The sequence below is a fragment of the Pipistrellus kuhlii genome, unplaced genomic scaffold, assembly GCF_014108245.1.
Source record: "Pipistrellus kuhlii isolate mPipKuh1 unplaced genomic scaffold, mPipKuh1.p scaffold_m20_p_2, whole genome shotgun sequence".
Taxonomy (NCBI): domain Eukaryota; kingdom Metazoa; phylum Chordata; class Mammalia; order Chiroptera; family Vespertilionidae; genus Pipistrellus; species Pipistrellus kuhlii.
In genome coordinates this window covers 111,190,844-111,214,375 of record NW_023425515.1, presented here as the reverse complement: position 1 = coordinate 111,214,375, position 23,532 = coordinate 111,190,844, and the positions used below count along the sequence as shown (strand labels likewise).

The window sequence follows — 23,532 nt, the reverse complement described above, 5'->3', positions numbered from 1 at the left end:
CTAAAGAGAATTAGGTACCAAATATGGTTTGATGGGGTTAGTGGTGGTGATGATGATGGTGGTGGTGGTGGTGGTAGTAGTAGTGATGGTGATAATGATGGTAGTGATGGTGGTGGTGGTAGTGGTGGTGATGATGGTGGTGGTGGTGATGGTAGTGGTGGTGATGGTGATGATAGTGGTGGTGGTGGTTGTGATTGCTGTAATTATGTTGATGGTAGAAAAATAATATTAACTCACTCATTTAACAAGTATTTATTGAGACTCTACCAGTCTAGATACTGGGAATAATTGAAAACAAAGCATAGCTTCTTCCTTCACAGAGTTCACAGCCCAATAGAGAAGTCAGGTGAGTAGATATTTTAACACAGAATGGCAAAATCTCTGATGAATAAACACATGGGAAAGCAAATCTCTCAAGCTTTGCTTAGAGTTTTTTCAGAAATAAATACTAGCTTACCAAGAGTTAGGATATTAGCTCATGAGGTAGAAGAGCAGTTGGCAAGGGCCTAAGCAATCATAAACCATGCTATTGCTCATGGGAACTCTTTTTCCATGGTGGAAATTATACCCAAAGATCCAGTCACCAAAAGCACTGAAAGAAAATGTAAGCCAGGGTAATTTTCTCCCCCGGGGCCTTGTTTGATTTAATTAAAATTTTTTTTAAAAAGTGACATTATTGGGAAATTTTTGAAAGAAGGAAAAGAGAGGGAAAAAGGTCAATATAGTTACATATTTTAAAATTCCAGTCCTGATACTGTTGCCAGTTTGAACTTTGCTATTTCCCTTGAGGTTCACACATTTATTTTTAACCCTGGGTCTTTTGCTAATATTGAACCACAATGCCATCATTAATCCCCATTAATACCTGTTCTGACTGTGCCTTTTGGAAACTAACTCAGATCGAACTTTTTTAAACCAATCGATGTTCAGTGTACTCTTGTGTTATAAAAAATCTTCTGGAACTCGAGCTAGTAAATCAAACTGACCACATTGGAGGCAGATCCTGAAGTTTCCTAGGGCCCAGGACAAGATGAATGACCATAGGCCTTTGAGGTAAAAGGTACCTCAGGGCTCACTGTCCAAGCATATGTGATCTCATAGACAAACTAAAAATAAAGTTATTTTTCACTTTGTCCATCTTTATTCCCGTTCTCATTGTCTCCGTATTTAGAAAGTTATTTTTTTCTGGGCCTGAAAAAATCAGTAATGCCTTCACTCCTTTGAAATTTTGCCATGCAGCTCCACAAGACATTTACTACAAAACCATGTTTTTATTTTTATCCAGTTGTTTACCTGGACATATTGTAGGAAGCTTCACATTCAGCAAACCTCTCCCTGCAACACACTATTATGACTATTAATATTGTGTTTGAAAATTCATTGAGCTAGAAATACTCCTTTCAGTATCCCAAGTGAACTTCAGAGTCAGAAATAAATGTATGAGGTCTATTCCTGATCATACAGACCAACCACAGCACAGCTCCCTGACCAGTTTATTTTAGAAAATGAAATAAAAATTTTAAAAGCACTATCTAATGGTCCCTTTGGTTCATAACCAGGTAAAGCCCCCTTCCTTGGAGTCAATTATCCTGAAAAATCAGCTCCCAGGTGCTCAGTGGCCATTGTGGGCAACAATTTCACCCCTTCAGAGCTTTTTCACACTTGCCCATGTGAATCTTAATTTTGGAAAAGTGAAAACTATCACAAAAGCTTGATTATACTATATATTAAGAGAGGAATATGCAAATTCCATAACATAACAACCGTTTAGCAGGCTGCACATGCAGCAGGCTTGGATGGGTGGGCTGCAGCAGCAGGCAGGCATGAGCCTGTGGTGCCTCCTCTGGAGTAGGGGAGCTAATGAAGGACAAGCTCTGGTCCTCCTCCAGCAGCCCTGTCCAGCAGGCAGGGACTGCTGAGACCCAGGCTGGGCCTCTGGCCACAGATACACAGGCTTGCAGAGTCTGACTCTACCAGGCCACCCAGAGGCCAAGTGAAACAGAGAATGGGATGTGGGGGTTCAAGACTCACTCACTTTGGGCTTTGTCCTTCTTGGCCTGCCTGAGGGGCAACTCCTGGGTGAGTGCTGTGGCTTTGGCTAAGCTCCTGGCCAGGAGGTGAGTAGCCCAAGGGGTGCAGAGTGGCACAGAGGTAGGGTGCACCAGAAGGGGCTGGGGCAGGGCAGGGGACTGGTGGGCGGGGATTTGCGTCGCCCACGGAGAGTGAGGTTCTGCAGTGGATTGAGGTGGGAAATAAAAGGGAATGCTGGCATGGAATGATGCCTGGGCAGAAGGGCGAGGACCTGTAGCCCTGAGGCAGGGGATGAGGGGACTGGTGGGCGGGGATTTGCTGCGCCACCTCAGAGGAGAGGCGCTGCACTGCCAGGTACCTCACTGCAGCTGTTTGGTGAAGCTCCCAGCACTAACTGGGCCTTGCTCTGAGGCCTGTTCACTTGAGAGTCAGGGACTCTTGCTCCTGCTGTGGCTCAAAAGCAAGCCTGCGCCCGCCCCACCCCCGGTTCCCACCCCACCACGCCCACGGCGGTGCACACCTGCACAGTGAGTGGAAGCCTACCACCTGCTCCCCAGAAGGGGAGCAATAAAGAATGGGAAGGAAGAGAGGGAGAGGAGAGAATTTGGAGCATCCCTGATGAAGAGGTGCTTGAGATTGAGGCTCAGAAGCCTGAAGGGAGGTTTGTTCTGTTTGACCTGCGGCTGTCCCTTGGAAGGGCTGTGAGGTCTCCCTGCGTGCTGAGTCCACGTCCTCAGCTAACTGGAATTGGCCTCAGTTTCCTGGTCTGTAAAATGGATTAAGCATGTCCCAGTGCCTTCACTGAGCTTTAATGGCCAATTAAGATACTACATAAAGAAAATGGGGGAAGAAGTGAAAAAGAAAAGGAAGGGTGAGCAGCACAAAAGAAAGTCTGGAAGGAACCTGTAAAGCCACTGTCACTTAAATAGGGAATATAATCAACATGTTGTAATGATGGTATGATGCCAGGTGGGTACTGGAAATATCAGGGAACACTTTGTAAAGTGTATGATTCTGTAACTAATATAATACCTGAAATTAATACAAAATAATATTGAATGTAAAGAAATGAAAATAAAAGTGAAATTTTATAAATTTCAAAGTTTAAATAAAGCTGTAAAGAAAGGAAGGGGGAGAATAAAAGTAGTTTATTTTTTCATTTTACCCCTTTATTATCTTTTCAGTACATGAAAAAGACAGTTGTCTTTATATGGTGCTTTTATACTTTCCTAAGTCATTATCTCATTTGATGTTCAGGGCAACTTAAAGACAAGATAATTATTCCCTACACTATTCAAAAAAAGGAAATCTTGGTGTTTTGCCCCAATGTTTCAATCGTCAAGCCCTTGTTGTAAAGCAGGGTTAGTGAAATTTTCTGTGAAGGGGCATATCTATACTAATGAAAGCCTTGGGGGCGATCAGGTCAGCAATGGAGGCAGTTGGGGGTGATCAGACTGGCAGGGGAATAGTTAGGTGTCAATAAGGCTGACAGGGGAGCAGTTAAGGGGCTATCAGGCTGGCAGCAGAAATAGTTAGAGGCAATCAGGCAGACAGGCCCAGATTGTAAGGGGGATGTCCAATGCCTGGTTTAGACCCTATCCCTGTAGCCTAAACCAGCTGTTGGATATCCCCTGAGGGGTCTGAGATTGGAAAGAGTGCAGGCTGGGCTGAGGGACATCCTCCTGTGCAGAAATTTTGTGCACCAGGATACTAGTCCTATATACTAAAAGGCTAATATGCAAATCAACCGAATATCAGAATGATCCATTGCTATGATGCGCACTGACCACCAGGGGGCAGACACTCAATACAAGAGCTGCCCCTTGTAGTCAGTGTGCTCCCACAGGGGGAGCACCACTTAGTCAGAAGCCTTTCTTATTTTAAATTAGAGGCCCAGTGCATGAAATTTGTTCACTCGGGCAGGGGGGTGGTGGAGGGGTCCTCAGACTAGCCTGCACTCTCTCACAGTCTGGGAGCCCCACAATCAATCACCCCACAGAGGGAGGCCCCATCCACCCAGCCAGGACTCTGCAATCAATCGTCCCAAAGAGGGAGGCCCCATCCACTACTGTAGCCCACTGGTCATTGGGCTGGGCTTCCCTCTTTGGGGCATTCGTGGAGCCCCCTTATTAACTGCCCCACTGGCAGATGGCCTGGGCCTCCCTCTATGGACAATCATGGGGCAAAGGCCAGGTTCCCAACCAATCGCTGCACCTGCTTTGGCTGGCCTGGTACCAGTGGGTGTCATAACATGGTCATCCAGATGGTCATTTCTCTGTCTGGCCATTGGATCAATTTGCATATTATGCTTCTATTATTATAGATTATTGTTTTCTCTCTCCATGATTTATGCTCAGGAATATCAGGAATGTTGTTCCTCACTTTGGGATGGTCAAAAAGGATAGAGGCCTCTGATGCTCTTCATAACCTTTTCAGTGGTGACGCAGCTCAATCGGTAGGGGCTCCCAGAGATGGCAACCTAGAGAATCTATCAGTGAAGATTAGTGAAAAATGTTACTGTGGTCCAGCAGAGCAAAATACTAAAATTCCAACTCTAAGAAGACTTTTTTAACCCTTAAAGTTGAAGCTTCAAGATATTCCTAAGCATGGGAATCCAATGATAGATGGAAATACATTCATCAGGACAATCTCTAGGACAATCTCTATGACAATCTTACTCACTACAGATTTTTATTTTCATGTTTGTTTATTTTTTTTTAATTTTGAAATTTAAAAAATATATTGTAAGTCAGTATGAAAATAGAATTTACCTAACAGAAAATTTTCCATAGTCACTTTTGAGAAATTACATTTATTCCATAAATAATCAAAGTGCAGATAAAGAGACCAAGGCCTCAGGAATGTAAATGACTTACACAAGGTCATTGGTAGAACTGGAAATGGACTTCATGTCACATGCCCAGCCCTTTCATTCTCAATGTTCTATTTCCCTGGCTTTTCTCTTTGTCTGTCCTCTCTTCACATTGGATGAGCTCCTTGGATACAAATATAATGTTTTCTACAAACTCTGTCTGATTTAATCCTTCTCTTTCAGAGTGGAAAGCAGGAGGAGGGAACAATGAATTGTTCAGACATCATTTTTCTCTCATGGTAAAAGCCTGCAATGTAATAAAGTTTTCATTTGTGGGCAAACAGCTTGGTTTCTCAATTATTAAGAGTACATTTCTTATGCCTGTTGTCCCCATTTTTTGGGGGGAGAGGAAAAAAACAGACATTTATTACAAACCATCTCTCGAATGTGATCATTATAGTCAATCTAAATGTCTGCTTTCCTGGAATTGCTTCCTGGAATGAGGTTTCAATGCTGCATCTATTTTGAAATTGCATGGCTATTTCTTAAACGTGGGGATGTTTTGAGCACTGAGCAGACATCCCCAGGACAGATGGATAGAAATGCAGCAAAGCCAGCACAGCTCCTTAGGATATGCCCTCACAGTTTTATGCATCTGGGATCCCCTTCTCACCCTCTTTCCTTCCTCTCTCTCCTCCCATATCCTTCTTTCCCCTTCTCTCTCTGCCTTTTTCCACTTTCAAAAAAATGTGGAGACCTGTTCTACACCTACCCTGCACCATGTAGCAGTAGTATAGAAATTTTTTAAAAACAGACATTAGAAAAGCTTAAAATCAATCTCTCTCTCTCTCTCTCTCTCTCTCTCTCTCTCTCTCTCTCTCTCTCTCTCTCTCTCTCTCTCTCTCTCTCTCTCTCTTCTCCACATTCGGTTATTTCTTTCTTGATGGTCAATTAGTAAAATGTGTTTTGGCCAAATAAGGATCCTTAGTTGCTAAGGGAAACAAGTTAATAGTTTCTAGTTGTAATAGTTTCCATGAAATTAACCTAATGACCCACCCGTGGCAGAGCCTGTGTCAAGTGTGTATACTAAAGAACATTTGCACAATAGCTGTCAGCCATTCCAGGAACCAATATAGGTTAGTGTTAATCCATGTTTTTTTTTTAATTGAAGTAAAACTTGCATACAGTGAAAAGTATGGGTATTAAATGCAAAACTCAGGTAGTTTTGACTAATCATCACTCAACTAAAATATAAACATCAGTCCAGAAATTTCCCTGTACTCCACATCCCCATAGGCAAACACTGTTCTGATTTCTTGCAATAGATTAGATTTGCCATCTTAAATTCCCAAGAAGTAGGTACATATATTATTTGGGGCTGGCTTCTTTTACTCAATCAGTTTTTGCATATGTCTTTATTTTTTATTTTTTATTGCTGAGCAATATTTCATTGTATTTTCATATCACAAACTGTTTACCCACTCATCTCCTGATGGATATTTGAATTTTTTTCAATTTAAGGTTATTATAAATAAAGCTATTATGAACATTATTGTACAAGTCTTTTATGTACATATGTTTTCGAATCTCTGGAGTAAGTGGTATGTCTAAATCATAGGGTATGTATTCTTTATAAGAATCTGCCAATGTTCCAAAGTAATTGGACCACTGTGTATGTTTATCTTTATAAGAATCTACCAGTGTCCCAAAGTGATTGGGTCATCTTACATTTCTGGCAGCAATACATTAGAATTTCAGTTTTTTCACCGCTTCATCTATTCTTGGTGTTTTCAGCTTTCTTAATTTTAACCTTTCTACTGGGTGTATAGTAGTATCTCATTAGGATTTTAATTTTTATTTCTCTGATGACTAATGATACTGAGCACCTTTTTATGCATTTATTGACCAATTATACATCTTTTTTTATGTAGTATCATTTCAAGTTTTTGCCCATTTTGTTATTGGATTATTTATGTTTTTATTAATGAGTTGTAGCTGCTTTTTTCTATTCCTAATACAATATATCCTATGTCAGATATGTATTTAAGATATTTTACTCCAGAATATGGCTTGCCACTAAATTTTATTAATATTATATTTAAGGAACAAGATTGTACATTTTATGAAATTCAATTTTTAAATTTTTTTAAAGAATTAGCCCTAGGAAATATGTTATTTCCACAAGATCATGAAGATATTTTTTTTTTTAGAATTAGCCCTATGAAATATGTTATTTCCACAAGATCATGAAGATATTTTCCTACATATATATTTAAAACTTTATAATTTTGGCTTTTATGTTTAGGTCTGTGATCCATCTTGAATTATCAGCCTATGTGGTATGAGATAGGGGTCTAGGTCCCTCTACTTCAGTTTACCCATTTGTTCTAGTACCATTTGTTGAAAAAACTGTTGGAAACTAATTTTTTGAAAAGATTTTCAGGTTGTTTTTTTTTTAAATATATTTTATTGATTTTGTACAGAGAGGAAGGGAGAGAGACAGAGAGTTAGAAACATCGATGAGAGAGAGTCATCGATCAGCTGCCTCTTGCACACCCCCTACTGGGGATATGCCCGCAACCAAGGTACATGCCCTTGACCAGAATCGAATCCGGGACCTTTCAGTCCCCAAGCCGAAGCTCTATCCACTGAGCCAAACCAGTTTCGGCAAGATTTTCAGTTTTTGAAAAGACTGTCAATTACCCCTCTACTTGCCCCACCCCTCATTAAATTGCTTTGGTGGCTTTGTTGAAAATCAAATGAGTATAAAAGTGTGGATCTATTTCTGGCCCTATTCTGTCCAATGGTCTATTTATCTATCCTTATATAGCATAGTGTCTCAATTACTGTAGTGTTATAGTAAATCTTCAAAGCACTTATTCCATAAACTTTGTTCTTCTTTTACAACATTGTTTTGGTTGTTCTAGAACCTTTGCATTTCTCTATAAATTTTACAAACAAATTGAAAGTTGTCAATTTCAACAGAATGTCTGTTGGCATTCTGATGGACTCATTTGTCTTGATTTAGTAAAGAAATATTAAAAGATGGCTTACACCCACCTTCCACTAATACCATTTCTATTCACTCAGCGGAACTTATTTAGTGACCACTCTGTGCTAGCAATGGGAATTCAAAGTCAAAACAGCATGGTACCTTCCTTCCTTGTGGGAATGTACATCTGGTAATGGGAACAAGGGCAATCAATCAATGACACAAAGCAACATACTAAATAAGAGGGCAGTACAAAGCAAAGAATACTACATAAGCACAGAGAAAAGTCATCCAAATGAAAAATATCAGAAAAGATTTCCAGAATGAGATTATCTGAGTTTTAAAAATCAGTAGGTAAAGAAAGGGTTTGAGTATAAATGGCATTCCAGAAAGACAGAATACCCCTTCTTTTAGCACTGAGGTAGAAAGCAGCTTGTGGATAAGCCCACCACTATGAAAAGTGAAGGAGATTGTAGATGGCTTTCCTTTTCTTTGTTATATGTGTTGTAAAAGTCCAAAGAGAATCAAAGATGAGGATCCAGGCAAAGGACAAAAGGAATTTTTGCCACTTTTATTTTTCATGTGTGTGTTTGCTGGGAGGCCCAACCAAGGAATAACCTGTCTAGGAATAGGACATCTTCAGCTCATTTCCCTTCCTATCCTTAGCACATAATTTGGAAAATTGTAGAGAAGTCATAAAAAACATAACTCCAAATTTCCAGACCAATGGACTTTCCAATTTTACTTTTTGGAACTATTTTTTTAAACAAATATCAATTGAACCTGAATATATAGAAGAGAAAAGCAGAGCTGTTGCTATTGAAGAAAGATGGTGCCTAAAGATCCCCCATCCCCATCATTTGGTAATATCCTTCCCTAAACCCAAAACAGTGAGTACTGAGGTTCTTTGTAGAACCTTCCAGTATCATAGCCCAATTTGACATTTTTACGACTTCTACTTACAATTAAGATTGAGCCCTAGCCAGTTTTCTCAGTGGATAGAGCATTGACTGGCCAACTAAAGGGTCCCAGCCTTGATTCCAGTCAAGGGCACATACTTTGGTTGCAGGTTCCCCAGGCCTGGTCGGGGTGCATGCAGGAGGCAACCAATCAATGTGTCTCTCTCACACGAACGTTTTTCTCTGTCTCTCCCTCTCCCGTCCACTCTCTCTAAAGCTCAATGGGAAAATATCCCCAAGTGAAGATTAACAACAAAAGATTGATCATTACCAGATAGCTGGGGCTTGTGGCTCACATATTTGGAAAGGATCTTATTCAAGAAATAACCTTTTTCTTTTCTAAATTTAACTCCACATTCAAAGCTAAATTATGTTACCCAAAATTTTTAACCAACGGTCTTTGAGAAACTATTATAGGTAAGATTAGATATACAATTGTATTCTATAAGAGTTACAGAAATCCTAGCCTTTATGGAAACATAACTTTTAACAGTGAAATTTAGTGGAATACCAGTTTTAACAGCGAAAAGTCATTTTGTTATAATCATATAAAATGTGCACTCAGGATAAGAAAAATGCATTTACCTTTTAAAAGAAGCAGAAAAAAAATAGTACTTTTTCAAAATGTAAGATATGTGCTATAGAAAATTAGAGAATTAAGAAATATCACTTTTTTTCCAGCATCAAGTTAAAATCTGCTCAATCCCTCTTAGCTGACATGGAGAAGTCCAGTATTGGTCATGCTTTAAAGTTTAAGGCCTGCCCTGTCCTTTGAAATGTACAGGGATCCAGGGCTTATTCTGAGCTTAGGGTGAGAATTACTCAATGTGACTCCAATGCCAGAGCCTAAAGGCAGGTGGCTCCACTTCAGAACCAAGCACAGGCTAGCCATCGTATTTAAGGGGCCTCCCCCCAAAGCATGGCATTTCCTGGCTGGTTTCCCCACTGTTCCCCAGTCCCTGCTGGCCCACCTCCTGAATGGTTGGCCTCCCTTGTCAGCCCTCAAAGAGCATTGCCTCTGTCCCTCCTCATATTTGAACAACCCCGGTTTAATCTCTCCCCATGGACCTAAGCCTTGACTTCAGGGAGGCAGTCCACCCCTCTCAGAGCACAAACAAAATTTTATCTATTCTGTCCTCCATGGTAAGTATTTGAGAGAAGTTCTAAACATTTTTAAAAGTAGAAATAAAAAAAATAATTATATATTTTCACTATAAGAATTGAACATAAGTGGTAACATGGTGTTTCTGTTTCTAATCTTTTTATTTTTATGAAAGAAGGCAATTTTCTCTCTAAAAAGAATTTAAACATTCCAGAAACATTTTTAAATGAAAGTTAAAAAAAATTTCTCTCCAAGAAATAGTCATTATTATCATTTTATGTACATTATACCAATTATATATCTAAATTTATTCTTATCCTCACTGAGATTATTTTTCCCCCATTGATTCTGAGACAAAGTGGAAAGGAGGGAGGACTAGGAGAGAGAAAGAGAGAGAAACATGGATGTGAGAGAGACATATTTATTGGTTGCCTCCCACAAACACCCTGACCTGGGCCAAGGATCAAATCCACAATTAAGATATGTACCCTTGCCAAAACCAGTTTGGCTCAGTGGGTAGAGCGTCAGCCTGCGGACTGAAGAGTCTTGGGTTTGATTCTGGTCAAGGGCATGTACCCTGGTTGCTGGCACATCCCCAGTAGGGGATGTGCAAAAGGCAGTTGATCTATGATTCTCTCTCATCGATGTTTCTAACTCTCTATCCCTCTCTCTTCCTCTCTGTATAAAATCAATAAAATATATTAAAAAAAAAGAAAAGATATGTACCCTTGATTGGGAATCAAACTTGTGACCCTTCAGTTCGTAGGCCAATGTTCGATCATTGAGCCAAACCTCAAAGGCAAGGATTAGATAAGATACTTTAAGAGAGAAATATAATTTAAAATCATAAATGGGAATATACTAGAATGCTAGTTTAAATTAAAAGTATCAGGTCTAGTAATAATTAATGTCGTTTTTAAACATTCGTTTAAAATCTTGCTTGGCGTTGACTTGTATTGACATAACCTTCAAACACGTGGTATCTACAGAACGTGTGAAGTGCAATTAACAAGTTTTGCTTGAAAAAGTTTGTGTTTGGTTTGGTTTTTGTTGCAAAACTAGGGCTAAGAAGATGGCGGATGAAGAGCATATTCGGCACTGCATGCTTTACGAGTTCCAATTAGGAAGAAAAGCAAGTGAGGCTGCAAAATACATCTGTAGTGCTCTTGGTCAAGATGCAGTTAGCACCAGAAAATGCCAGCATTGGTTTGAGAAATTTCGCTAGGGAAATTTTTCGTTAGATGACAAGAGTGGTCGAGGCCGTGTGTCCAATTTTGATCAAGAAGCTCTTCAAGCTCTTTTGGTGCAAAATCCTCAAATTACCCAACAAGAGCTTGCGACAATTTTAAATTGTTCACAAAAAACAATTTCCAATCAATTGCGTGCACTTGGCAAAGTCCAAAAGTTTGGAAAATGGGTTCCTCATGAGTTGACCGACAACACTGTAATCAAAGAGTCACAATTTGCAGTTCGCTCCTCTCTCATCAAAACCGTTTGCCGTTTTTAGAGCAAATTGTTACCAGAGATGAAGAATGGGTGCTGTATGTTAATTTGAAAAGGCGGACTCAATGGTTGGACAAAAATGAGGCTCCACAGCCCACGCCAAAACCTGACTTGCATGCGAAAAAAGTGATGTTGTGTGTTTGGTGGAACTTTAAAGGAATTCTTCATTATGAACTTTTACCATCTAACCAAACCATTACAAGTGCAGTGTATAGTGCCCAATTGGAAAGGTTAGCCCAAGCTTTAAGAGAAAAAGAACCCGCGCTGATTAATCGGAAGGGCGTAATTCTTCACCAGGATAACGCACGACCGCATACTGCAAGAATCACTGCTGAAAAACTGCGCCAGTTGGAATGGGAAGTTCTCCCTCAACCTGCATATTCTCCTGATATTGCCCCTTCTGATTACAATTTGTTTCGTTCTTTGCAAAACTTTCTTCTTGGAAAAAAATTTAATAATGAAGAATGCCTCAAAAATGCATTGACTGAATTTTTTGCATCAAAATCACAAGAATTTTACAAGAGGGATTAAAATGCTTCCTGAGCGTTGGGCACAAGTAGTAGAAAACAACGGCAACTATATTGTTGATTAAATTTTGTTGTATTGTTTAAATAAATTCGATTTAAAAAAGTATTAGAAAACGACATTAATTATTACTAGACCTAATATTATACTATTTTTTATGGGTTTTTTTTTTTTTTTTTTTTTTTTTTTTTTAGATACTAGAGGCCCAATGCATGAAATTTGTGCAAGATTAGGCCTTCCCCCAGCTGCTAACACAGGCTTCCCTCTGGCACCTGGGACCCAGGTTTCCCTCTGGCACCTGGGATCCCAGCTTCCTTCACAGCCCCAGCTTCATCCAGAATGTCATCCAGAAGGATGTCCAGAAGGGACTTCCAGTCTAATTTGCATATTGCATTGTTATTATTATAGATTTTTAATATACAATAAAATGTACAAATTAAAATGCATAATTTGATTATTTTGGACTCATGAAACCATCCTCAAAATGAAAATAATGAGCATGTCCATCACTGCCCAGAAGTCTCCTTTGTGATTTCTCCTTTTGATGACTCCTTGCTTTGACTGCCATTCCCAGGTATCAGCACTCTGCTTTCTGTCATTAAACATAGATTTAATTTTCTAGAATTTTACATGAATAAACTAATGAAGTATGTACTCTTCTTTGTCAGCTTCTTTATGCTTCTTTATTCCCTTTTGAGATTCATCTGTGCTATCATTGTGTGCATTAATAGTTTGTTTCATTTTTTCTGAGTAGTGTTGCATTTTGTAGATGAACCACAATTGGTTTATCTATTTATTTGTTGATGGACATTTGAGCTGTTTCCAGTTTTTATTTTTTATTTATTTATTTATTTATTTATATATTTTATTGATTTTTTTTTGCCCCCTTCCCTCCCTCACATCCCCTCCCTCCCCAGAGTTTTGTGTCCATTGGTTGTACTTATATGCATGTATAAAAGTCCTTCGGTTGATCTATTATCTCCCCTCCCCGCTGTAATTTGACAGTCTACTTGTTGATATACTGTCTCTATATCTATCTTTTGGTTCATCAGTTTATAATGTTCTTTATCATCCACAAATGAGTGAGGTCATGTGGTGTTTCTCTTTCATTGATTGGCTTATTTCACTCAGCATGATGTTCTCCAATTCCATCCAGGTTGCTGCAAATGATGAGAATTCCTTCTTTTTTATGGCAGCATAGTATTCCATTGCGTAGATGTACCATTGTTCTTGGATCCAATCATCTGCTGACAGGCACCTAGGCTGTTTCCAAATTCTGGCTATTGTAGATTGTGCTGCTATGAACATAGGGGTGCATATATCCTTTCTGATTGGTGTTTCTAGTTTCTTGGGACATATTCCTAGAAGTGGGATTACTGGGTCAAATGGGAGTTCCATTTTCAGTTTTTTGAGGAAACTCCACACTGTTCTCTACAGTGGTTGCACCAGTCTGCATTCACACCAGCAGTGCAAGAGGGTTCCTTTTTCTCCTCAACCTCACCAACACTTGTCGTTTGTTGACTTGTTGATGTTGGCCATTCTGACTGGTGTGAGATGGTACCACATTGTTGTTTTGATTTGCATCTCTCGGACATTTAGTGATTTTGAGCATGTTTTCATGTGCCTTTTGGCCTTCCTTCTGTCTTCTTTTGAAAATGTTCTATTTAGGTCCATTGCCCATTTTTTAATTGGATTATTCATCTTCCTTTTATTTAGTTGTATACACTGTTTGTAGATGTTGGAGATTAAACCTTTATCAGTGGTATCATTTGCAAATATGTTCTCCCACAGAGTGGGCTTTCTTGTTGTTTTGTTGATGGTTTCTTTTGCTGTAAAAAAGCTTTTTATTTTGATGTAGTCCCATTTGTTTATTTTCCCTTTAGCTTCCATTGCCCTAGGGGTAGTATCAGTGAAGAAGTTCTTTTGGCATATGTCTGAGATTTTGCTGCCTGTGGATGCTTCTAGTATTTTTATGGTTTCCCATCTGATGTTTAAGTCCTGTATCCATTTTGAGTTTATTTTTGTGAATGGTGTAAGTTGGTGATCTAGTTTCATTCTTTTGCATGTGTCTGTCCAATTTTCCCAACACCATTTATTGAAGAAACTGTCTTGACTCCATTGTATATTCGTGCCTCCTTTGTCAAATATTAACTGAGCATAGTGATTTGGGTTGATATCTGGGTTCTCAATTCGATTCCATTGATCTATATGTCTGTTCTTGTGCCAGTACCAGGCTGTTTTGAGGACAGTGGCTTTGTAATATAGTTTGAAGTCTGGTATTGAGATCCCTCCTACTTTACTCTTCTTTCTCAGGATTGCTGTGGGTATTCGGGGTCTTTTATTGTTCCAAATGAACTTTTGGAGAGTTCTTTCTAGGTCGGTGAAATATGTTGTTGGTATTTTAATGGGGAGTGCATTCAACCTATAGATTGCTTTAGGAAGTATGGACATTTTGATGATGTTGAGTCTACCAATCCATTAACATGGTATGTTCTTCCATCTCCTTACATCTTCCTCTATCTCTTTTTTCAGTGTCGTGTAGTTTTCTGCATATAGGTCCTTTATTTTTTTAGTTAAATTTATTCCTAGGTATCTTAATTTTTTTGGTGTGATGGTAAATGAAATTGCTTTTTTAGTCTCTGTTTCTGCAGTTTCACTGTTGGTGTATAGAAATGCCATGGATTTCTTGGCATTAATTTTGTATCCTGCTACATTGCCAAATTCATTTATTAAGTCAATTAGTTTTTTAATGGAGTCTTTTGGTTTTTTTATGTACTATATCATGTCATCTGCAAATAAGGATAACTTTACTTCTTCTTTTCCAATTTGGATGCCTTTTATTTCCTCCTCTTATCTAATTGCAATGGCTAGTACTTCCAGTACTATGTCAAACAGGAGTGGCGAGAGTGGGCATCCCTGTCTTGTTCTTGTTCTTAGAGGGAATGGTTTTAGTTTTTGCCCATTGAGTATAATGTTGGCTGTGGGTTTATCATTTATAGCTTTTATTATGTTGAGGTATGATCCTTGTACTCCCACCTTGTTAAGAGTTTTTATCAGAAAAGGGTGTTGGATTTTATCGAATGATTTTCTGCATCAATTGATATGACTATATGATTTTTATCTTTCAATTTGTTTATGTGATGTAACACGTTTATTGATTTGCGGATATTGTACCATCCTTGCATTCCTGGAATAAATCCTACTAGATTGTGGTGTATGATCTTTGTGATGTTCTTCTGGAGTCAAATTGCTAGAATTTTGTTGAGGATTTTGGCATCTATGTTCATGAGGGATATTGGCCTGTAATTCTCTTTCATTGAGTTGTCTTTATCTGGCTTTGGTATTAGGGTGATGCTGGCTTCATAGAAGGAGTTTGGAAGTGTTCCTTCCTCTTGGATTTTTTGGAATAGTCTGAGAAGGATAGGTTTTAGTTCTTCCTTGAATGTTTGGTAAAACTCTCCTGTGAAGCCATCTGGCCCTGGGCTTTTGTTTGCTGGAAGCTTTTTGATGACTTTTTCAATTTCTTCCCAAGTCACTGGTTTATCGAGATTTTTAGATTCTTCCTGATTGAGTTTTGGAAGTTTGTATTTTCCTAGGAATATGTCCATTTCCTCCAGGTTGTTCAGTTGATTGGAGTAGAGTTGTTCATAGTATTTTGTAACAATCCGTTGTATTTCGGTGGGGTCTGTTGTTATTTCACCTCTTTCATTTCTGATTCTGTTTATTTGGGTCCTCTCTCTTTGTTTCTTGGTTAGCCTGGCTAGAGGTCCATCTATCTTGTTTATCCTTTCAAAGAACCAGCTCTTGGTTTTGTTGATCTTATGTATTGTTTCTTTGGTCTCTATGTCGTTTATCTCTGCTCTGATTTTTGTTATTTCCTTCCTTCTTCTTACACTGGGCTTTTCTTGTTGCTCTTTTTCTAACTCTTTGAGTTGTAGAGTTAGATCATTTGTTACCCTTTTTTCTAGTTTTTTGCAATAGGCTTGTAAGTATATGAACTTCCCTCTCAAAACTGCTTCTGCTGTGTCCCATAGATTTTGGATTGTTGTGTTTTCATTGTCATTTGTTTCCAGGATGTTTTTAATTTCTTCCTTGATTTCTCTGGTAACCCAGTGCTTGTTTAATAGCATGCTGTTTAGTCTCCATGTGTATGATTTGTTTCGATTATTTTTATTGTAGTTAATTTCCACTTTTATGCCATTATGGTCTGAGAAGATGCTTAATATGATTTCTATCTTCTTGAATTTGAAGAGACTTTGCCTATGTCCCAAAATGTGGTCTATCTTTGAGAATGTCCCATGTGCATTTGAGAAGAATGTATATTCTGTGGCTTTGGGGTGGAATGTTCTGAAGATGTCAATTAATTCCATCTGGTCTAGTGAGTCATTTAGGATTGATATTTCTTTGCTGATTTTTTGTTTAGATGATTTGTCGAAGGGTGACAGTGGGGTATTAAAATCTCCTACTATGATTGTATTGCTATTAATCTCTCCCTTAATGTCCTCCAGCAGTTTTTTTTTATGTATTTGGGTGCTCCTGTATTGGGTGCATATATATTTACCAGGGTTATTTCTTCTTGTTTGATTGCTCCCTTTAGTATTATGAAGTGGCCTTCATTATCTCTTGTTATGTCCTTCACTCTGAGATCTAATTTGTCGGATATGAGTATTGCTACCCCAACTTTCTTTTCATTTCCATTTGCCTGGAAAACCTTTTTCCATCCCTTCACCCTCAGTCTGTGTGCATCTCTTTTTCTGAGGTGGGTTTCTTGTAGGCAACAGATGTATGAGTCTTGTTTTCTTATCCAATCTGTTACCCTATGTCTTTTGATTGGAGCATTTAAACCATTTACATTTAATGTTATTAATGATAGGTACTCATTTGACGCCATTTTTATTCCATACCCCTGTGTTCCTTCTTCACTTCCTATTTCTTTATTTTTACAGTAGACCCTTTAGCATTTCTTGCATTGCTGGTTTGGTGGAGATAAATTCCTTTAGTCTTTTTTTGTCAGTGAAGTTCCTGATTTCCCCTTCAATTTTGAATGATAGTCTTGCTGGGTACAGTATTCTTGGATTCAGACCCTTTCTTTGCATGACTTTGTATATTTCATCCCATTCCCTTCTGGCCTGATAAGTTTCTGTTGAGAAATCAGTTGTTAGTCTGATGGGGGTTCCTTTATATGTTACTTTCTGTCTCTCTCTGGCTGCTTTTAAGATTCTTACTTTGTCATTGGTGTTTGCCAATTTAATTATAATATGTCTTGGCGTCGGTCTTCTGGGATCCATTTTGCTTGAGACTCTGGGAGCATCTTGGATTTGTGTGGGTTTTTTCTTCTCTATCTCAGGAAAGTTTTCTGTCATTATTTCTTGAAATACGTTTTCCATGTCTACCTCAGTTTTCTTTCCTTTCGGAACCCCTATTATTCGAATATTGTTTTGTTTTGCATTGTTCCAAAGCTCCCGTAGGCTCTCCTCCTGCTTTTTAATTTTTTTTTCTAGAAGCCGCTCTAATTGGGTATTTTTTTCCATCTTGTCTTCTAGTTCACTGATGCGATCCTCTGCTTCTTCTAGTCTGCTCTTGATGCTTTCTATTGAGTTCTTCATAGTAGCGATGTCATTTTTCATTTCATCTTGAGTCATCTTCATTTCCTCTTGGTTTTTTTTTTTTCATTTCCTCTTGGGTCTTACTCATATTGTCAAATTTGTCTTCCATTCTTTTTAGCCATCTTAAGATCGTTACTCTGAATTCTTGCTCAGGTAGGTTGCTTGCCTCTAACTTGTTTACTTCCTTTTCTGGTGATGCCTGCTTTTCTTTCATTTGTGGGCTGTTTCTTTGTCTCCCCATGGTCTCTCTTCAGGATGTCTCTCTCCTGTGTTGATTTATCTCTCCTTTCCGTGGATGATTGAAGATCTCCCTTGAATCCACGCGTTTGCACCAATTGGGGTGTCTCAGCTGCTCGATGGTCTCCTCTGCGGTGGTTTCTCCAGGCCTCCTGTTCCAGTCTTACCAGCGTAAGGAGATCAGGCTCACAAGCTGGGAACTGTGGCGAAACAGGGACAAGCCGCCATCTTTTCTCTCCCTGTTTCCAGTTTTTAGAATAAAGCTAGGAATATTCATGTATAAATCTTTGTATAAGCATATCCTTTATTTCTTTTAGATAAATACCTAGGAGTATGGTGGCTGAGTCATATGGTCAATGTATGTTTAATTTTTAAAAAATTGCCAAAGTGGTGTACCATTTTACATTCCCATCAGCAGTGTGTAAGAGTCCCTAGTTTTCAATCTTCCCCAACAGACTGTTATGATCAGTCTTTTTTAGACTTTCTAATATGTATATTGTGTTATCCCATGAAAGTTTTCATTTGCATTTCCTTATGACTGACAATGTTAGCATCTTTTGTTGTGCTTGTTATCCATGTATCTTCTTTGATGTATTATCTTTTAAAACAGATTGCCCATCTTTTATAATTTTTTTTTTCATTTTCTTATCATTGAGTTTCAATATTCTGGTTACAAGCCCTTTATCATATATGTGATTTACAAATATTTTTGCCCACTAAACTTATCTTTTCATTTTGATTAACAATGTCTTTCAAAGAGCATAAGTTTTTAATTCAATGAAGTCAAATTTGTTAATATATTCTTTATGGGTTATACTTTTGGTATTATATCTAAGGAATCCTTGACTAACAGAAGGGCACACATTTTTTTCTGATGTTTTCTTCTAAAAGCTTTATAGTTTTAGGTTTTAAATTTAGGTCTATGATTCATTTTGAGATAATTTTTTGTCTATGGTGCAAGGTATAAATCAAAGTTTATATTTGCATATTAATATCTAATTGTTCCAGCAGCATTTCTTGAAAATATTATTATTTGTCCCTGGAATTGCCTTTACAAAGTTGTCAAAAATTAGTTAATTATATTTCTGGAGTTTCTTTCTGTGTTTTCTGTTGTGTTCTATTGTTCTGTTTGTATTTATATCAAACAATGTTGTCCTATTTAATTTAAAATCCTGCACTTAATTGTATTCAAATTCTATTAAATTTTAAGTTTTATTTAATTTTATTAAATTTTACTTTTCACAGAAGAGGAAATTGAATTACCATAGAAGAAATTGTTAGCTTTAAATAAACGTTTCCTCACTACCAGAAATACTATTTTCTAACAGATCCCTCTAAGATTATTAAAAATGTATGAAACCATTAAAAGAATAAAGTAATTATATTTTAAATTATATTTTAATGTTAGATTATATCAGTTAACTAAGAGAGATCAACACATTAAAATATTAGCAATCCTATTCTTTCTTTCCTCCCTCATGTCTAATTTTTCTTAGGATCGTTACTGTTTTTACATTATCAAGTTTTATATTATAGTTCATATTCATTCTATAACTACTTTAATTCCCAAAGGATTTTATACCCAAATGAATTTTCTCACCACAGGATCCCTTTCACTAACACTCATCCCCTCAATACCTTCCCCTCCTCCCCTCTGCTCCCCCCTCCCCCCAACACACAGCGTCTCTGCTTCTGGGTTCTTTGTTTGATCAGCCCTTAATTTTTTTTTATGTCACTTTTCAAGTAGTTTGGTTTTGATGGATGCTATATTTTCTGAGATGCTTCATGTTTGAAATTTGCACTGATTGTCTTTATATTTGCAGAACATCTTAGCTCTGCATAATATTCTTGGGTCAACCTTTCTTCCTCTCAGGACTATTGATTGACTGTGCTTTGATTGACTGTGTTTTGTCATTGAATGGTGCTATGGAGAAGTCTGAAAGCAGCCTAATTTCCTCCCTATTTTCTAATTTGCATTTTCTGTCTGTATTATTTCTTTATCCTTAAGTTAAAAAAGCTTAATTAGTTCAAGTTTCTAGGCAATGAGCATTCTGCATCAAGTTACCCTGAAGCACAGATTTCTCTTTCAATGTATAAATGCAACTCTTTCTCAATTGGTAAAATTTCCTTATATTATGTCATGAATATATCTTCTTTTCATTTGTTGGGTTCTCTGTTTTAAGGATACTAATTATCCTTGTCTTTCATAACTATTAGCTTTTCTCTAAAGAACTTCATCTCTTCATCTTTTTCATTGGTATGTTCTTTATTTCAAGCTTTTCTTTGTTCATTAATTATATTTTTAGTAGCATCTATTCTGTTTCTTATAGTTTGTCTTTTTTTAGTTCCATGATGATGTAATTTGTTCCTTATTTTTTTCCTTTCTGTGATCTCCTAAGAGATTGTGTTCCTTAATTTTGTTTTCATAGAAGTATTATTTTAATATTCTCCCTCTCCCACCCCTCTCTTCTTTCCTCATTGCTTCTTTTCTTTTTATTCATGTTCATCCTAGTATAGTTCTTCTTAATTGGTCTATTTGCTCTAATCTAATGTAGATAATATCTTTACTCTCCCCAATCTATTATTAGTTTGATTTCTCCTCTGCATATCAGCTTGAGGCCAATGTATTTTATTCTCTCTACTGGGAAAGATTGGAGCAGGGAAGGGAGTTTAGGTGCAGAGATGGCCATCTCTTTTAGAATACTCAAGGTCTGCTTTTTGTTTTAAGATTCTTCAAATTTCTCATTCCAGGATCCACTTCACCTGGTTGGAGTCATATCTCACTACCATGGGTGAATAATGCTCAGGCTTTATGTCATTTCTCACTGTCCCATAATCTCTCTTTTAAAAGAGTAGACTTTTTTTTTTTTTTATCAAATTGTCCACAGCATTTGTGTCCACTATTCTTGTCAAAATAAGAAAAAGAACTGCATCTTTATTCAGTTTGTTTCTTTCAAAATTTTTAATTTTAAATGAGAAATCTCAGGATTGTATTGAGTTGACAGTAAGGCTTTTGAAGAGCTGATGCTTAGGGTTAGGGTTAGGGTTAGGGTTAGGGTTAGGGTTAGGGTTAGGGTTAGGAGCTGAGCCATGTTATCTTTATCCTAACTCCATAATCCTCATATTTTCTGGGAACCAGATTTTAAAGTTTATTGAATTACTAGAGGCCCAGTGCATTAGAATTCATGCACTGGAGAGGGGGTCTCTCAGCCTGGCCTGCCCTCTCTCACAGCCCAGGCACTTTTAGGGATGGGAAGTGACCCTGCGAATAGGATGGTGACACCCCCATCACACCTCTGGGGCTGCCACTGCCGACAGTGCAAGCCTCTGCTTGCCTGAGCCTCCAGTGGCACTGGGAGGCTGGGAAGCTGCCATCTGAGGCTTGTCTGTGCCTCAGGTGTTGGCTGGGCTGCAGACATCCGAGGCTTACCTGCACCTCAGGCTGACCCTGGGTGTCTGGGGACTGAGAGGACTGGGGGACTCTGGAAGTAGGTACATGGAGCAGCCAGGGCTTACCTGGCTAAAGGGACTGGGTGCCACTATCTTGTGGCTATGGATGCTGCCATCTTTGAGGGTGTGGCAGTCAATTAGCATATTTCCCCCTTATTGGCTGTGGGTGCCGCCATCTTTGTGAGAGTGTAGTGGTCAATTAACATATTCCCTCTTTATTAGATATGATGTTATACAACTGAGTTGCTAACAATGACTTTTTTGGAAGGGCTGGTATTTCATGTTTTCATCCTGTAGCTATTATGGGAGGACAATTTCATGCAAACCTTACTTAAGTTTAATAATGCTCCCTGTCCAAAGTCCTGGGCTCCTGTTGTCTCCTTGGCCATCTGTGATGCAAGACCGAGACATTTCATTCTGTTACTGGTCTATCTATGAGTTCATGATAGGGTGTTAAAACAGCCCAGTGTGGCATAGAAGTGATGCCTTTGAAGTGTCCCAAACAAAACTTGTTGTATAGGGAGGAAGTTATTACTTTAACCCTTTCCATATGTAACTAAAGACTTACCTGTTTCAGTGTCTGGGCTCTCCAGAAATCAATGTTCTAATAAGAAAACAGTAGCTAATCTGGCCAAATGCTAATAAATGATAGTTGTGATTTATCTAACAACAGGAGAAAAGCTCAGCATTAACAATTAAAAGGTCTGTAGAGGAGCTGACTTTTTTCTTCCTCTTCCTCTTAGCTTATTGAGTTCAGTTAATGGCTTTCTACTTGAAAATCAGTCATGAACCATAGTTTAGTAAGTTTTACCCTGAGATTCATAAGACCACTTCTATTACTCAAGGATAAGATAAGGAAATGGTCATGTGAATTAGAGCTGATCTATCTGTCCACAAAGACCACACTTCATTATTACCCTCTAAGGCACTCTTCAGTCTTTGTTATAATAGATGCAGAATTTTAAATAATCCACTGCAGTGAGAAATGATGCTCATGAATAGAAACAAATGGCTGGTTAACCCCTCCTGCAACTCAGTCATCCCATGGAGTTACAGAATGAAGTCAAAGTTTACAACAAAGGCCTGAGTTTGAAATTAATTGAACAAGGTCTTTCAGAAATCTTCAAAGGATTTCATTTTTTCTACATTAAACAAATTAACTAGGTAGTAACCTTCACTTCAACCTGGTTGTACAGAGTCAAAGGGGGGAAACAGTTTGTCTAACTCAAACTGAATGGGGATCTTCTAGAGAACACTCCCAGAAGAACCCTCTCTGGGAAATGCCACTCAGTGATAGAGTGAATTTCATATTTTAGTGGAGGGTTTGTCATTGAGAGTAGGAGGTATTTGTCTTGTTTTCATCTAGAATTTTCTATTTCATCCAACATTGCCTTTTTACATGATACCCAGGCAGAGCTCCTAATAGGTCCCTGAGACTGCCATGTTGTTTTATGACATCAACCATTTATTGAAACTGTTTCCATTATACAGGTGACCTTTTGTAGCCACCAGCCCCTCAAAACCTAGCTTTCATGTCATTTCCTGTATTCAGCCCACCATCTCCAGCCTAATAAAGCAGATTATACCCTCCTTGGGCCCCCACTCCACCTATACACCTTTCTGTCTTAATACCAGTAACCTTTACCTGCACTGGATTGGTTTCTTATCTATCTCTCCCCAGGGAGAAGGTCTTATTCTTATCCAGTATTGAGTTTATGAGTGATTATTCAACTACTTGAGCACCTGTTCTTTGCCAATACTTGCTAGAAATCAGAAAGACAGATGTTTATCTCTGTTCTCAATTAATGCATGGCCTACTGGGAAAGATAGACTCCTATATAGCTAAACTCAGCAAACCTACTAGGAGTCTGGGCAAGTGCCAATGCTGAGTCATTAGTGGGCAAGATAGTGAATACATAAAAACTCACTACATTTTAATATATCTTCTGAGGTTTTTACAATTCAAACAAATCTGTTTCAATTGCATGTTTCACTTTGCCTACTAATGTCTCCTCAGTCTAGTCTAAACCTATGCTTCCAAAACTAATATAGACACAAATAACCTAGGGATTTTGCCAAAATTCATACTCTGAGTGAGCAGATCCATGGAGGTGCCTGAGATTCTGCATTTCCTGATGTGGATCTGGGACACCCACCCCACACACACACACTCCTCAGGGGGAACCTCGTTCAACTGAAACATTCCTTCTAAGTTTTATCAACGTTGGTATGGGATAGGATCATTCTGCATCTCTGCCCCTCCTACCAGTCTAGATATGGCTTCTTCTTTAATTCCCTTGTTGTAGGACTTCCAT

At 38.3% G+C, this 23,532-nt stretch overlaps 1 protein-coding gene across 1 annotated transcript in view; it reads left to right on the top strand.

The window, feature by feature from the left end:
• The window catches only part of F13A1 (coagulation factor XIII A chain), a 174,082-nt gene that overhangs the window by 82,216 nt on the left and 68,334 nt on the right, over positions 1-23,532 (top strand). The gene's annotated exons all lie outside the window — the stretch shown is intronic.